This window comes from Heptranchias perlo, chromosome 25 (genome assembly GCF_035084215.1).
Source record: "Heptranchias perlo isolate sHepPer1 chromosome 25, sHepPer1.hap1, whole genome shotgun sequence".
Taxonomy (NCBI): domain Eukaryota; kingdom Metazoa; phylum Chordata; class Chondrichthyes; order Hexanchiformes; family Hexanchidae; genus Heptranchias; species Heptranchias perlo.
The window spans coordinates 125,233-142,366 of NC_090349.1; positions in this window are offsets into that span (position 1 = coordinate 125,233).

Consider the following 17,134-nt stretch of genomic DNA (forward strand, 5'->3'; position numbering starts at 1 on the left):
GCCCAACAGCACCCAGCACAGCCCAACACAGCCCAACAGGACCCAGCACAGCCCAACACAGCCCAACAGGACCCAGCACAGCCCAACAGGACCCAGCACAGCCCAACACAGCCCAACAGGATCCAGCACAGCCCAACAAAGCCCAACAGGACCGAGCACAGCCCAACACAGCCCAACAGGACCCAGCACAGCCCAATACAGCCCAACAGGACGCAGCACAGCCCAACAGGACCCAGCACAGCCCAACAGGACCCAACACAGCCCAGCACAGCCCAACAGGACCCAGCACAGCCCAACAGGACCCAGCACAGCCCAACACAGCCCAGCACAGCCCAACAGGACCCAGCACAGCCCAACAGGACCCAGCACAGCCCAACACAGCCCAACAGGACCCAGCACAGCCCAACACAGCCCAACAGGACCCAGCACAGCCCAACACAGCCCAACAGGACCCAGCACAGCCCAACACAGCCCAACAGGACCCAGCACAGCCCAACACAGCCCAACAGGACCCAGCACAGCCCAACACATCCCAACAGGACCCAGCACAGCCCAACACAGCGCAACAGGACACAGCACAGCCCAACACAGCCCAACAGGTCCCAGCACAGCCCAACACAGCCCAACACAGCCCAACAGGACCCAGCACAGCCCAACACAGCCCAACAGGACCCAGCACAGCCCAACACAGCCCAACAGGACCCAGCACAGCCCAACACAGCCAACACAGCCCAACTGGACACAGCACAGCCCAACACAGCCCAACAGGACCCAGCACAGCCCAACAGGACCCAACACAGCCCAGCACAGCCCAACACAGCCCAACAGGACCCAGCACAGCCCAACAGGACCCAGCACAGCCCAACACAGCCCCACAGGACCCTGCACAGCCCAACAGGACCCAGCACAGCCCAGCACAGCCCAACACAGCCCAGCACAGCCCAACAGGACAAAACACAGCCCAACAGGACCTAGCACAGCCCAACACAGCCCAACAGGACCCAGCACAGCCCAACACAGCCCAACAGGACCCAGCACAGCCCAACACAGCCCAGCACAGCCCAACAGGACCCAGCACAGCCCAACAAGACCCAGCACAGCCCAACAGGACCTAGCACAGCCCAACACAGCCCAACAGGACCCATCACAGCCCAACACAGCCCAACAGGACCCAGCACAGCCCCACACAGCCCAACAGGATCCAGCACAGATCTACACAGCCCAACAGGACCCAGCACAGCCCAACAGGACCCAGCACAGCCCAACACAGCACAACAGGACCCAGCATAGCCCAACACAGCCCAACAGCACCCAGCACAGCCCAACACAGCCCAACAGGACCCAGCACAGCCCAACACAGCTCAACAGGACCCAGCACAGCCCAACAGGACCCAGCACAGCCCAACAGGACCCAACACAGCCCAGCACAGCCCAACACAGCCCAACAGGACCCAGCACAGCCCAACAGGACCCAGCACAGCCTAACACAGCCCAACAGGACACAGCACAGCCCAACACAGCCCAACAGGACCTAGCACAGCCCAACACAGCCCAACACAGCCCAACAGGACCCAGCACAGCCCAACACAGCCCAACAGGACCCAGCACAGCCCAACACAGCCCAACAGGACCCAGCACAGCCCAACACAGCCAACACAGCCCAACTGGACACAGCACAGCCCAACACAGCCCTACAGGACCCAGCACAGCCCAGCACAGCCCAACAGGACCCAACACAGCCCAGCACAGCCCAACACAGCCCAACAGGACCCAGCACAGCCCAACAGGACCCAGCACAGCCCAACACAGCCCCACAGGACCCAGCACAGCCCAACACAGCCCAACAGGATCCAGCACAGCCCAGCAAAGCCCAACACAGCCCAGCACAGCCCAACAGGACAAAACACAGCCCAACAGGACCTAGCACAGCCCAACACAGCCCAACAGGACCCAGCACAGCCCAACACAGCCCAACAGGACCCAGCACAGCCCAACACAGCCCAGCACAGCCCAACAGGACCCAGCACAGCCCAACAGGACCCAGCACAGCCCAACAGGACCTAGCACAGCCCAACACATCCCAACAGGACCCAGCACAGCCCAACACAGCCCAACAGGACCCAGCACAGCCCTACACAGCCCAACAGGACACAGCACAGCCCAACACAGCCCAACAGGACCCAGCACAGCCCAACACAGCCCAACACAGCCCAACAGCACCCAGCACAGCCCAACACAGCCCAACAGGACCCAGCACAGCCCAACACAGCCCAACAGGACCCAGCACAGCCCAACAGGACCCAGCACAGCCCAACACAGCCCAACAGGATCCAGCACAGCCCAACAAAGCCCAACAGGACCGAGCACAGCCCAACACAGCCCAACAGGACCCAGCACAGCCCAACACAGCCCAACAGGACCCAGCACAGCCCAACAGGACCCAGCACAGCCCAACACAGCCCAACACGATCCAGCACAGCCCAACAAAGCCCAACAGGACCCAGCACAGCCCAACACAGCCCAACAGGACCCAGCACAGCCCAATACAGCCCAACAGGACCCAGCATAGCCCAACAGGACCCAGCACAGCCCAACAGGACCCAACACAGCCCAGCACAGCCCAACAGGACCCAGCACAGCCCAACAGGACCCAGCACAGCCCAACACAGCCCAGCACAGCCCAACAGGACCCAGCACAGCCCAACAGGACCCAGCACAGCCCAACACAGCCCAACAGGACCCAGCACAGCCCAACACAGCCCAACAGGACCCAGCACAGCCCAACACAGCCCAACAGGACCCAGCACAGCCCAACACAGCCCAACAGGACCCAGCACAGCCCAACACAGCCCAACAGGACCCAGCACAGCCCAACACATCCCAACAGGACCCAGCACAGCCCAACACAGCCCAACAGGACCCAGCACAGCCCAACACAGCCCAACAGGACACAGCACAGCCCAACTCATCCCAACAAGACCCAGCACAGCCCAACACAGCCCAACAGGACACAGCACAGCCCAACACAGCCCAACAGGACCCAGCACAGCCCAACACAGCCCAACACAGCCCAACAGGACCCAGCATAGCCCAACACAGCCCAACAGGACCCAGCACAGCCCAACACAGCCCAACAGGACCCAGCACAGCCCAACACAGCCAACACAGCCCAACTGGACACAGCACAGCCCAACACAGCCCAACAGGACCCAGCACAGCCCAGCACAGCCCAACAGGACCCAACACAGCCCAGCACAGCCCAACACAGCCCAACAGGACCCAGCACAGCCCAACAGGACCCAGCACAGCCCAACACAGCCCCACAGGACCCAGCACAGCCCAACAGGACCCAGCACAGCCCAGCACAGCCCAACACAGCCCAGCACAGCCCAACAGGACAAAACACAGCCCAACAGGACCTAGCACAGCCTAACACAGCCCAACAGGACCCAGCACAGCCCAACACAGCCCAACAGGACCCAGTACAGCCCAACACAGCCCAGCACAGCCCAACAGGACCCAGCACAGCCCAACAGGACCCAGCACAGCCCAACAGGACCTAGCACAGCCCAACACATCCCAACAGGACCCAGCACAGCCCAACACAGCCCAACAGGACCCAGCACAGCCCTACACAGCCCAACAGGACACAGCACAGCCCAACACAGCCCAACAGGACCCAGCACAGCCCAACACAGCCCAACACAGCCCAACAGCACCCAGCACAGCCCAACACAGCCCAACAGGACCCAGCACAGCCCAACACAGCCCAACAGGACCCAGCACAGCCCAACAGGACCCAGCACAGCCCAACACAGCCCAACAGGATCCAGCACAGCCCAACAAAGCCCAACAGGACCGAGCACAGCCCAACACAGCCCAACAGGACCCAGCACAGCCCAACACAGCCCAACAGGACCCAGCACAGCCCAACAGGACCCAGCACAGCCCAACACAGCCCAACACGATCCAGCACAGCCCAACAAAGCCCAACAGGACCCAGCACAGCCCAACACAGCCCAACAGGACCCAGCACAGCCCAATACAGCCCAACAGGACCCAGCATAGCCCAACAGGACCCAGCACAGCCCAACAGGACCCAACACAGCCCAGCACAGCCCAACAGGACCCAGCACAGCCCAACAGGACCCAGCACAGCCCAACACAGCCCAGCACAGCCCAACAGGACCCAGCACAGCCCAACAGGACCCAGCACAGCCCAACACAGCCCAACAGGACCCAGCACAGCCCAACACAGCCCAACAGGACCCAGCACAGCCCAACACAGCCCAACAGGACCCAGCACAGCCCAACACAGCCCAACAGGACCCAGCACAGCCCAACACAGCCCAACAGGACCCAGCACAGCCCAACACATCCCAACAGGACCCAGCACAGCCCAACACAGCCCAACAGGACCCAGCACAGCCCAACACAGCCCAACAGGACACAGCACAGCCCAACTCATCCCAACAAGACCCAGCACAGCCCAACACAGCCCAACAGGACACAGCACAGCCCAACACAGCCCAACAGGACCCAGCACAGCCCAACACAGCCCAACACAGCCCAACAGGACCCAGCATAGCCCAACACAGCCCAACAGGACCCAGCACAGCCCAACACAGCCCAACAGGACCCAGCACAGCCCAACACAGCCAACACAGCCCAACTGGACACAGCACAGCCCAACACAGCCCAACAGGACCCAGCACAGCCCAGCACAGCCCAACAGGACCCAACACAGCCCAGCACAGCCCAACACAGCCCAACAGGACCCAGCACAGCCCAACAGGACCCAGCACAGCCCAACACAGCCCCACAGGACCCAGCACAGCCCAACAGGACCCAGCACAGCCCAGCACAGCCCAACACAGCCCAGCACAGCCCAACAGGACAAAACACAGCCCAACAGGACCTAGCACAGCCTAACACAGCCCAACAGGACCCAGCACAGCCCAACACAGCCCAACAGGACCCAGTACAGCCCAACACAGCCCAGCACAGCCCAACAGGACCCAGCACAGCCCAACAGGACCCAGCACAGCCCAACAGGACCTAGCACAGCCCAACACAGCCCAACAGGACCCAGCACAGCCCAACACAGCCCAACAGGATCCAGCACAGCCCAACAAAGCCCAACAGGACCCAGCACAGCCCAACAGGACCCAGCACAGCCCAGCACAGCCCAACACAGCCCAGCACAGCCCAACAGGACAAAACACAGCCCAACAGGACCAAGCACAGCCCAACACAGCCCAACAGGACCCAGCACAGCCCAACACAGCCCAGCACAGCCCAACAGGACACAGCACAGCCCAACAGGACCCAGCACAGCCCAACAGGACCTAGCACAGCCCAACACAGCCCAACAGGACCCAGCACAGCCGCACACAGCCCAACAGGATCCAGCACAGATCTACACAGCCCAACAGGACCCAGCACAGCCCAACAGGACCCAGCACAGCCCAACACAGCCCAACAGGACACAGCATAGCCCAACACAGCCCAACAGCACCCAGCACAGCCCAACACAGCCCAACAGGACCCAGCACAGCCCAACACAGCCCAACAGGACCCAGCACAGCCCAACAGGACCCAGCACAGCCCAACACAGCCCAACAGGATCCAGCACAGCCCAACAAAGCCCAACAGGACCCAGCACAGCCCAACACAGCCCAACAGGACCCAGCACAGCTCAATACAGCCCAACAGGACCCAGCACAGCCCAACAGGACGCATCACAGCCCAACAGGACCCAACACAGCCCAGCACAGTCCAACAGGACCCAGCACAGCCCAACAGGACCCAGCACAGCCCAACACAGACCAGCACAGCCCAACAGGACCCAGCACAGCCCAACAGGACCCAGCACAGCCCAACACAGCCCAACAGGACCCAGCACAGCCCAACTCAGCCCAACAGGACCCAGCACAGCCGAACACAGCCCAACAGGACCCAGCACAGCCCAACACAGCCCAACAGGACCCAGCACAGCCCAACACAGCCCAACAGGACCCAGCACAGCCCAACACATCCCAACAGGACCCAGCACAGCCCAACACAGCCCAACAGGACCCAGCACAGCCCAACAGGACCCAGCACAGCCCAACACATCCCAACAGGACCCAGCACAGCCCAACACAGCCCAATCAGGACACAGCACAGCCCAACACAGCCCAACAGGACCCAGCACAGCCGAACACAGCCCAACAGGACACAGCACAGCGCAACACAGCCCAACACAGCCCAACAGGACCCAGCACAGCCCAACAGGACCCAGCACAGCCCAACACAGCCCCACAGGACCCAGCACAGCCCAACACAGCCCAACAGGATCCAGCACAGCCCAGCAAAGCCCAACACAGCCCAGCACAGCCCAACAGGACAAAACACAGCCCAACAGGACCTAGCACAGCCCAACACAGCCCAACAGGACCCAGCACAGCCCAACACAGCCCAACAGGACCCAGCACAGCCCAACACAGCCCAGCACAGCCCAACAGGACCCAGCACAGCCCAACAGGACCCAGCACAGCCCAACAGGACCTAGCACAGCCCAACACATCCCAACAGGACCCAGCACAGCCCAACACAGCCCAACAGGACCCAGCACAGCCCAACACAGCCCAACAGGACACAGCACAGCCCAACACAGCCCAACAGGACCCAGCACAGCCCAACACAGCCCAACACAGCCCAACAAGACCCAGCACAGCCCAACACAGCCCAACAGGACCCAGCACAGCCCAACACAGCCCAACAGGACCCAGCACAGCCCAACACAGCCAACACAGCCCAACTGGACACAGCACAGCCCAACACAGCCCAACAGGACCCAGCACAGCCCAGCACAGCCCAACAGGAGCCAACACAGCCCAGCACAGCCCAACACAGCCCAACAGGACCCAGCACAGCCCAACAGGACCCAGCACAGCCCAACACAGCCCCACAGGACCCAGCACAGCCCAACAGGACCCAGCACAGCCCAGCACAGCCCAACACAGCCCAGCACAGCCCAACAGGACAAAACACAGCCCAACAGGACCTAGCACAGCCCAACACAGACCAACAGGACCCAGCACAGCCCAACACAGCCCAACAAAGCCCAACAGGACACAGCACAGCCCAACATGACCCAGCACAGCCCAACAGGACCTAGCACAGCCCAACACAGCCCAACAGGACCCAGCACAACCCCACACAGCCCAACAGGATCCAGCACAGATCTACACAGCCCAACAGGACCCAGCACAGCCCAACAGGACCCAGCACAGCCCAACACAGCCCAACAGGACCCAGCATAGCCCAACACAGCCCAACAGCACCCAGCACAGCCCAACACAGCCCAACAGGACCCAGCACAGCCCAACACAGCCCAACAGGACCCAGCACAGCCCAACAGGACCCAGCACAGCCCAACACAGCCCAACAGGATCCAGCACAGCCCAACAAAGCCCAACAGGACCGAGCACAGCCCAACACAGCCCAACAGGACCCAGCACAGCCCAATACAGCCCAACAGGACGCAGCACAGCCCAACAGGACCCAGCACAGCCCAACAGGACCCAACACAGCCCAGCACAGCCCAACAGGACCCAGCACAGCCCAACAGGACCCAGCACAGCCCAACACAGCCCAGCACAGCCCAACAGGACCCAGCACAGCCCAACAGGACCCAGCACAGCCCAACACAGCCCAACAGGACCCAGCACAGCCCAACACAGCCCAACAGGACCCAGCACAGCCCAACACAGCCCAACAGGACCCAGCACAGCCCAACAGAGCCCAACAGGACCCAGCACAGCCCAACACAGCCCAACAGGACCCAGCACAGCCCAACACATCCCAACAGGACCCAGCACAGCCCAACACAGCCCAACAGGACCCAGCACAGCCCAACACAGCCCAACAGGACCCAGCACAGCCCAACACATCCCAACAGGACCCAGCACAGCCCAACACAGCGCAACAGGACACAGCACAGCCCAACACAGCCCAACAGGTCCCAGCACAGCCCAACACAGCCCAACACAGCCCAACAGGACCCAGCACAGCCCAACACAGCCCAACAGGACCCAGCACAGCCCAACACAGCCCAACAGGACCCAGCACAGCCCAACACAGCCAACACAGCCCAACTGGACACAGCACAGCCCAACACAGCCCAACAGGACCCAGCACAGCCCAACAGGACCCAACACAGCCCAGCACAGCCCAACACAGCCCAACAGGACCCAGCACAGCCCAACAGGACCCAGCACAGCCCAACACAGCCCCACAGGACCCTGCACAGCCCAACAGGACCCAGCACAGCCCAGCACAGCCCAACACAGCCCAGCACAGCCCAACAGGACAAAACACAGCCCAACAGGACCTAGCACAGCCCAACACAGCCCAACAGGACCCAGCACAGCCCAACACAGCCCAACAGGACCCAGCACAGCCCAACACAGCCCAGCACAGCCCAACAGGACCCAGCACAGCCCAACAAGACCCAGCACAGCCCAACAGGACCTAGCACAGCCCAACACAGCCCAACAGGACCCATCACAGCCCAACACAGCCCAACAGGACCCAGCACAGCCCCACACAGCCCAACAGGATCCAGCACAGATCTACACAGCCCAACAGGACCCAGCACAGCCCAACAGGACCCAGCACAGCCCAACACAGCACAACAGGACCCAGCATAGCCCAACACAGCCCAACAGCACCCAGCACAGCCCAACACAGCCCAACAGGACCCAGCACAGCCCAACACAGCTCAACAGGACCCAGCACAGCCCAACAGGACCCAGCACAGCCCAACAGGACCCAACACAGCCCAGCACAGCCCAACACAGCCCAACAGGACCCAGCACAGCCCAACAGGACCCAGCACAGCCTAACACAGCCCAACAGGACACAGCACAGCCCAACACAGCCCAACAGGACCTAGCACAGCCCAACACAGCCCAACACAGCCCAACAGGACCCAGCACAGCCCAACACAGCCCAACAGGACCCAGCACAGCCCAACACAGCCCAACAGGACCCAGCACAGCCCAACACAGCCAACACAGCCCAACTGGACACAGCACAGCCCAACACAGCCCTACAGGACCCAGCACAGCCCAGCACAGCCCAACAGGACCCAACACAGCCCAGCACAGCCCAACACAGCCCAACAGGACCCAGCACAGCCCAACAGGACCCAGCACAGCCCAACACAGCCCCACAGGACCCAGCACAGCCCAACAGGACCCAGCACAGCCCAGCACAGCCCAACACAGCCCAGCACAGCCCAACAGGACAAAACACAGCCCAACAGGACCTAGCACAGCCCAACACAGCCCAACAGGACCCAGCACTGCCCAACACAGCCCAACAGGACCCAGCACAGCCCAACACAGCCCAGCACAGCCCAACAGGACCCAGCACAGCCCAACAGGACCCAGCACAGCCCAACAGAACCCAGCACAGCCCAACACAGCCCAACAGGACCCAGCACAGCTCAATACAGCCCAACAGGACCCAGCACAGCCCAACAGGACCCATCACAGCCCAACAGGACCCAACACAGCCCAGCACAGCCCAACAGGACCCAGCACAGCCCAACAGGACCCAGCACAGCCCAACACAGACCAGCACAGCCCAACAGGACCCAGCACAGCCCAACAGGACCCAGCACAGCCCAACACAGCCCAACAGGACCCAGCACAGCCCAACTCAGCCCAACAGGACCCAGCAGAGCCGAACACAGCCCAACAGGACCCAGCACAGCCCAACACAGCCCAACAGGACCCAGCACAGCCCAACACAGCCCAACAGGACCCAGCACAGCCCAACACATCCCAACAGGACCCAGCACAGCCCAACACAGCCCAACAGGACCCAGCACAGCCCAACAGGACCCAGCACAGCCCAACACATCCCAACAGGACCCAGCACAGCCCAACACAGCCCAATCAGGACACAGCACAGCCCAACACAGCCCAACAGGACCCAGCACAGCCGAACACAGCCCAACAGGACACAGCACAGCGCAACACAGCCCAACACAGCCCAACAGGACCCAGCACAGCCCAACAGGACCCAGCACAGCCCAACACAGCCCCACAGGACCCAGCACAGCCCAACACAGCCCAACAGGATCCAGCACAGCCCAGCAAAGCCCAACACAGCCCAGCACAGCCCAACAGGACAAAACACAGCCCAACAGGACCTAGCACAGCCCAACACAGCCCAACAGGACCCAGCACAGCCCAACACAGCCCAACAGGACCCAGCACAGCCCAACACAGCCCAGCACAGCCCAACAGGACCCAGCACAGCCCAACAGGACCCAGCACAGCCCAACAGGACCTGGCACAGCCCAACACATCCCAACAGGACCCAGCACAGCCCAACACAGCCCAACAGGACCCAGCACAGCCCAACACAGCCCAACAGGACACAGCACAGCCCAACACAGCCCAACAGGACCCAGCACAGCCCAACACAGCCCAACACAGCCCAACAGGACCCAGCACAGCCCAACACAGCCCAACAGGACCCAGCACAGCCCAACACAGCCCAACAGGACCCAGCACAGCCCAACACAGCCAACACAGCCCAACTGGACACAGCACAGCCCAACACAGCCCAACAGGACCCAGCACAGCCCAGCACAGCCCAACAGGAGCCAACACAGCCCAGCACAGCCCAACACAGCCCAACAGGACCCAGCACAGCCCAACAGGACCCAGCACAGCCCAACACAGCCCCACAGGACCCAGCACAGCCCAACAGGACCCAGCACAGCCCAGCACAGCCCAACACAGCCCAGCACAGCCCAACAGGACAAAACACAGCCCAACAGGACCTAGCACAGCCCAACACAGACCAACAGGACCCAGCACAGCCCAACACAGCCCAACAAGTCCCAGCACAGCCCAACACAGCCCAGCAAAGCCCAACAGGACACAGCACAGCCCAACATGACCCAGCACAGCCCAACAGGACCTAGCACAGCCCAACACAGCCCAACAGGACCCAGCACAACCCCACACAGCCCAACAGGATCCAGCACAGATCTGCACAGCCCAACAGGACCCAGCACAGCCCAACAGGACCCAGCACAGCCCAACACAGCCCAACAGGACCCAGCATAGCCCAACACAGCCCAACAGCACCCAGCACAGCCCAACACAGCCCAACAGGACCCAGCACAGCCCAACACAGCCCAACAGGACCCAGCACAGCCCAACAGGACACAGCACAGCCCAACACAGCCCAACAGGATCCAGCACAGCCCAACACAGCCCAACAGGACCCGGCACAGCCCAACACAGCCCAACAGGACCCAGCACAGCCCAACACAGCCCAACAGGACCCAGCACAGCCCAACACAGCCCAACAGGACCCAGCACAGCCCAACACAGCCCAACAGGACCCAGCACAGCCCAACACATCCCAACAGGACCCAGCACAGCCCAACACAGCCCAACAGGACCCAGCACAGCCCAACACAGCCCAACAGGACCCAGCACAGCCCAACACATCCCAACAGGACCCAGCACAGCCCAACACAGCGCAACAGGACACAGCAAAGCCCAACACAGCCCAACAGGTCCCAGCACAGCCCAACACAGCCCAACACAGCCCAACAGGACCCAGCACAGCCCAACACAGCCCAACAGGACCCAGCTCAGCCCAACACAGCCCAACAGGACCCAGCACAGCCCAACACAGCCAACACAGCCCAACTGGACACAGCACAGCCCAACACAGCCCAACAGGACCCAGCACAGCCCAACAGGACCCAACACAGCCCAGCACAGCCCAACACAGCCCAACAGGACCCAGCACAGCCCAACAGGACCCAGCACAGCCCAACACAGCCCCACAGGACCCAGCACAGCCCAACAGGACCCAGCACAGCCCAGCACAGCCCAACACAGCCCAGCATAGCCCAACAGGACAAAACACAGCCCAACAGGACCTAGCACAGCCCAACACAGCCCAACAGGACCCAGCACAGCCCAACACAGCCCAACAGGACCCAGCACAGCCCAACACAGCCCAGCACAGCCCAACAGGACCCAGCACAGCCCAACAGGACCCAGCACAGCCCAACACAGCCCAACAGGATCCAGCACAGCCCAGCACAGCCCAACAGGAGCCAACACAGCCCAGCACAGCCCAACACAGCCCAACAGGACCCAGCACAGCTCAACAGGACCCAGCACAGCCCAACACAGCCCAGCACAGCCCAACAGGACCCAGCACAGCCCAACAGGACCCAGCACAGCCCAACACAGCCCAACAGGACCCAGCACAGCCCAACACAGCCCAACAGGACCCAGCACAGCCCAACACAGCCCAACAGGACCCAGCACAGCCCAACACAGCCCAACAGGACCCAGCACAGCCCAACACAGCCCAACAGGACCCAGTACAGCCCAACACATCCCAACAGGACCCAGCACAGCCCAACACAGCCCAACAGGACCCAGCACAGCCCAACACAGCCCAACAGGACCCAGCACAGCCCAACACATCCCAACAGGACCCAGCACAGCCCAACACAGCGCAACAGGACACAGCACAGCCCAACACAGCCCAACAGGTCCCAGCACAGCCCAACACAGCCCAACACAGCCCAACAGGACCCAGCACAGCCCAACACAGCCCAACAGGACCCAGCACAGCCCAACACAGCCCAACAGGACCCAGCACAGCCCAACACAGCCAACACAGCCCAACAGGACCCAGCACAGCCCAACAGGACCCAGCACAGCCCAACAGGACCTAGCACAGCCCAACACAGCCCAACAGGACCCAGCACAGCCCAACACAGCCCAACAGGACCCAGCACAGCCCCACACAGCCCAACAGGATCCAGCACAGATCTACACAGCCCAACAGGACCCAGCACAGCCCAACAGGACCCAGCACAGCCCAACACAGCACAACAGGACCCAGCATAGCCCAACACAGCCCAACAGCACCCAGCACAGCCCAACACAGCCCAACAGGACCCAGCACAGCCCAACACAGCTCAACAGGACCCAGCACAGCCCAACAGGACCCAGCACAGCCCAACAGGACCCAACACAGCCCAGCACAGCCCAGCACAGCCCAACAGGACCCAGCACAGCCCAACAGGACCCAGCACAGCCTAACACAGCCCAACAGGACACAGCACAGCCCAACACAGCCCAACAGGACCTAGCACAGCCCAACACAGCCCAACACAGCCCAACAGGACCCAGCACAGCCCAACACAGCCCAACAGGACCCAGCACAGCCCAACACAGCCCAACAGGACCCAGCACAGCCCAACACATCCAACACAGCCCAACTGGACACAGCACAGCCCAACACAGCCCTACAGGACCCAGCACAGCCCAACAGGACCCAACACAGCCCAGCACAGCCCAACACAGCCCAACAGGACCCAGCACAGCCCAACAAGACCCAGCACAGCCCAACACAGCCCCACAGGACCCAGCACAGCCCAACAGGACCCAGCACAGCCCAGCACAGCCCAACACAGCCCAGCACAGCCCAACAGGACAAAACACAGCCCAACAGGACCTAGCACAGCCCAACACAGCCCAACAGGACCCAGCACTGCCCAACACAGCCCAACAGGACCCAGCACAGCCCAACACAGCCCAGCACAGCCCAACAGGACCCAGCACAGCCCAACAGGACCCAGCACAGCCCAACAGGACCGCGCACAGCCCAACACAGCCCAACAGGACCCAGCACAGCCCAACACAGCCCAACAGGACCCAGCACAGCCCCACACAGCCCAACAGGATCCAGCACAGATCTACACAGCCCAACAGGACCCAGCACAGCCCAACAGGACCCAGCACCGCCCAACATAGCCCAACATGACCCAGCATAGCCCAACACAGCCCAACAGCACCCAGCACAGCCCAACACAGCCCAACAGGACCCAGCACAGCCCAACACAGCCCAACAGGACCCAGCACAGCCCAACAGGACCCAGCACAGCCCAACACAGCCCAACAGGATCCAGCACAGCCCAACAAAGCCCAACAGGACCCAGCACAGCCCAACACAGCCCAACAGGACACAGCACAGCCCAATACAGCCCAACAGGACACAGCACAGCCCAACAGGACCCAGCACAGCCCAACAGGACCCAACACAGCCCAGCACAGCCCAACAGGACCCAGCACAGCCCAACAGGACCCAGCACAGCCCAACACAGCCCAGCACAGCCCAACAGGACCCAGCACAGCCCAACAGGACCCAGCACAGCCCAACACAGCCCAACAGGACCCAGCACAGCCCAACACAGCCCAACAGGACCCAGCACAGACCAACACAGCCCAACAGGACCCAGCACAGCCCAACACAGCCCAACAGGACCCAGCACAGCCCAACACAGCCCAACAGGACCCAGCACAGCCCAACACAGCCCAACAAAGCCCAACAGGACCCAGCACAGCCCAACACAGCCCAACAGGACCCAGCGCAGCCCAACACAGCCCAACAGGACCCAGCACAGCCCAACACAGCCCAACTGGACACAGCACAGCCCAACACAGCCCAACAGGACCCAGCACAGCCCAACCGGACCCAACACAGCCCAGCACAGCCCAACAGGACCCAACACAGCCCAGCACAGCCCAACACAGCCCAACAGGACCCAGCACAGCCCAACAGGACCCAGCACAGCCCAACACAGCCCCACAGGACCCAGCACAGCCCAACACAGCCCAACAGGACCCAGCACAGCCCAGCACAGCCCAACACAGCCCAGCACAGCCCAACAGGACAAAACACAGCCCAACAGGACCTAGCACAGCCCAACACAGCCCAACAGGACCCAGCACAGCCCAATACAGCCCAACAGGACCCAGCACAGCCCAACACAGCCCAGCACAGCCCAACAGGACCCAGCACAGCCCAACAGGACCCACACAGCCCAACAGGACCTAGCACAGCCCAACACAGCCCAACAGGACCCAGCACAGTCCAACACAGCCCAACAGGACCCAGCACAGCCCCACACAGCCCAACAGGACCCAGCACAGATCTACACAGCCCAACAGGACCCAGCACAGCCCAACAGGACCCAGCACAGCCCAACACAGCCCAACAGGACCCAGCATAGCCCAACACAGCCCAACAGCACCCAGCACAGCCCAACAGGACCCAGCACAGCCCAACACAGCCCAACAGGATCCAGCACAGCCCAACAAAGACAACAGGACCCAGCACAGCCCAACACAGCCCAACAGGACCCAGCACAGCCCAATACAGCCGAACAGGACCCAGCACAGCCCAACAGGACCCAGCACAGCCCAACAGGACCCAACACAGCCCAGCACAGCCCAACAGGAGCCAGCACAGCCCAACAGGACCCAGCACAGCCCAACACAGCCCAGCACAGCCCAACAGGACCCAACACAGCCCAACAGGACCCAGCACAGCCCAACACAGCCCAACAGGACCCAGCACAGCCCAACACAGCCCAACAGGACCCAGCACAGCCCAACACAGCCCAACAGGACCCAGCACAGCCCAACACAGCCCAACAGGACCCAGCACAGCCCAACACAGCCCAAAAGGACCCAGCACAGCCCAACACAGCCCAACAAAGCCCAACAGGACCCAGCACAGCCCAACACAGCCCAACAGGACCCAGCGCAGCCCAACACAGCACAACAGGACCCAGCACAGCCCAACACAGCCCAACAGGACCCAGCACAGCCCAACACAGCCCAACAGGATCCAGCACAGCCCAACAAAGCCCAACAGGACCCAGCACAGCCCAACACAGCCCAACAGGACACAGCACAGCCCAATACAGCCCAACAGGACACAGCACAGCCCAACAGGACCCAGCACAGCCCAACAGGACCCAACACAGCCCAGCACAGCCCAACAGGACCCAGCACAGCCCAACAGGACCCAGCACAGCCCAACACAGCCCAGCACAGCCCAACAGGACCCAGCACAGCCCAACAGGACCCAGCACAGCCCAACACAGCCCAACAGGACCCAGCACAGCCCAACACAGCCCAACAGGACCCAGCACAGACCAACACAGCCCAACAGGACCCAGCACAGCCCAACACAGCCCAACAGGACCCAGCACAGCCCAACACAGCCCAACAGGACCCAGCACAGCCCAACACAGCCCAACAAAGCCCAACAGGACCCAGCACAGCCCAACACAGCCCAACAGGACCCAGCGCAGCCCAACACAGCCCAACAGGACCCAGCACAGCCCAACACAGCCCAACTGGACACAGCACAGCCCAACACAGCCCAACAGGACCCAGCACAGCCCAACCGGACCCAACACAGCCCAGCACAGCCCAACAGGACCCAACACAGCCCAGCACAGCCCAACACAGCCCAACAGGACCCAGCACAGCCCAACAGGACCCAGCACAGCCCAACACAGCCCCACAGGACCCAGCACAGCCCAACACAGCCCAACAGGACCCAGCACAGCCCAGCACAGCCCAACACAGCCCAGCACAGCCCAACAGGACAAAACACAGCCCAACAGGACCTAGCACAGCCCAACACAGCCCAACAGGACCCAGCACAGCCCAATACAGCCCAACAGGACCCAGCACAGCCCAACACAGCCCAGCACAGCCCAACAGGACCCAGCACAGCCCAACAGGACCCACACAGCCCAACAGGACCTAGCACAGCCCAACACAGCCCAACAGGACCCTACACAGTCCAACACAGCCCAACAGGACCCAGCACAGCCCCACACAGCCCAACAGGACCCAGCACAGATCTACACAGCCCAACAGGACCCAGCACAGCCCAACAGGACCCAGCACAGCCCAACAGGACCCAGCATAGCCCAACACAGCCCAACAGCACCCAGCACAGCCCAACAGGACCCAGCACAGCCCAACACAGCCCAACAGGATCCAGCACAGCCCAACAAAGACAACAGGACCCAGCACAGCCCAACACAGCCCAACAGGACCCAGCACAGCCCAATACAGCCCAACAGGACCCAGCACAGCCCAACAGGACCCAGCACAGCCCAACAGGACCCAACACAGCCCAGCACAGCCCAACAGGAGCCAGCACAGCCCAACAGGACCCAGCACAGCCCAACACAGCCCAGCACAGCCCAACAGGACCCAAC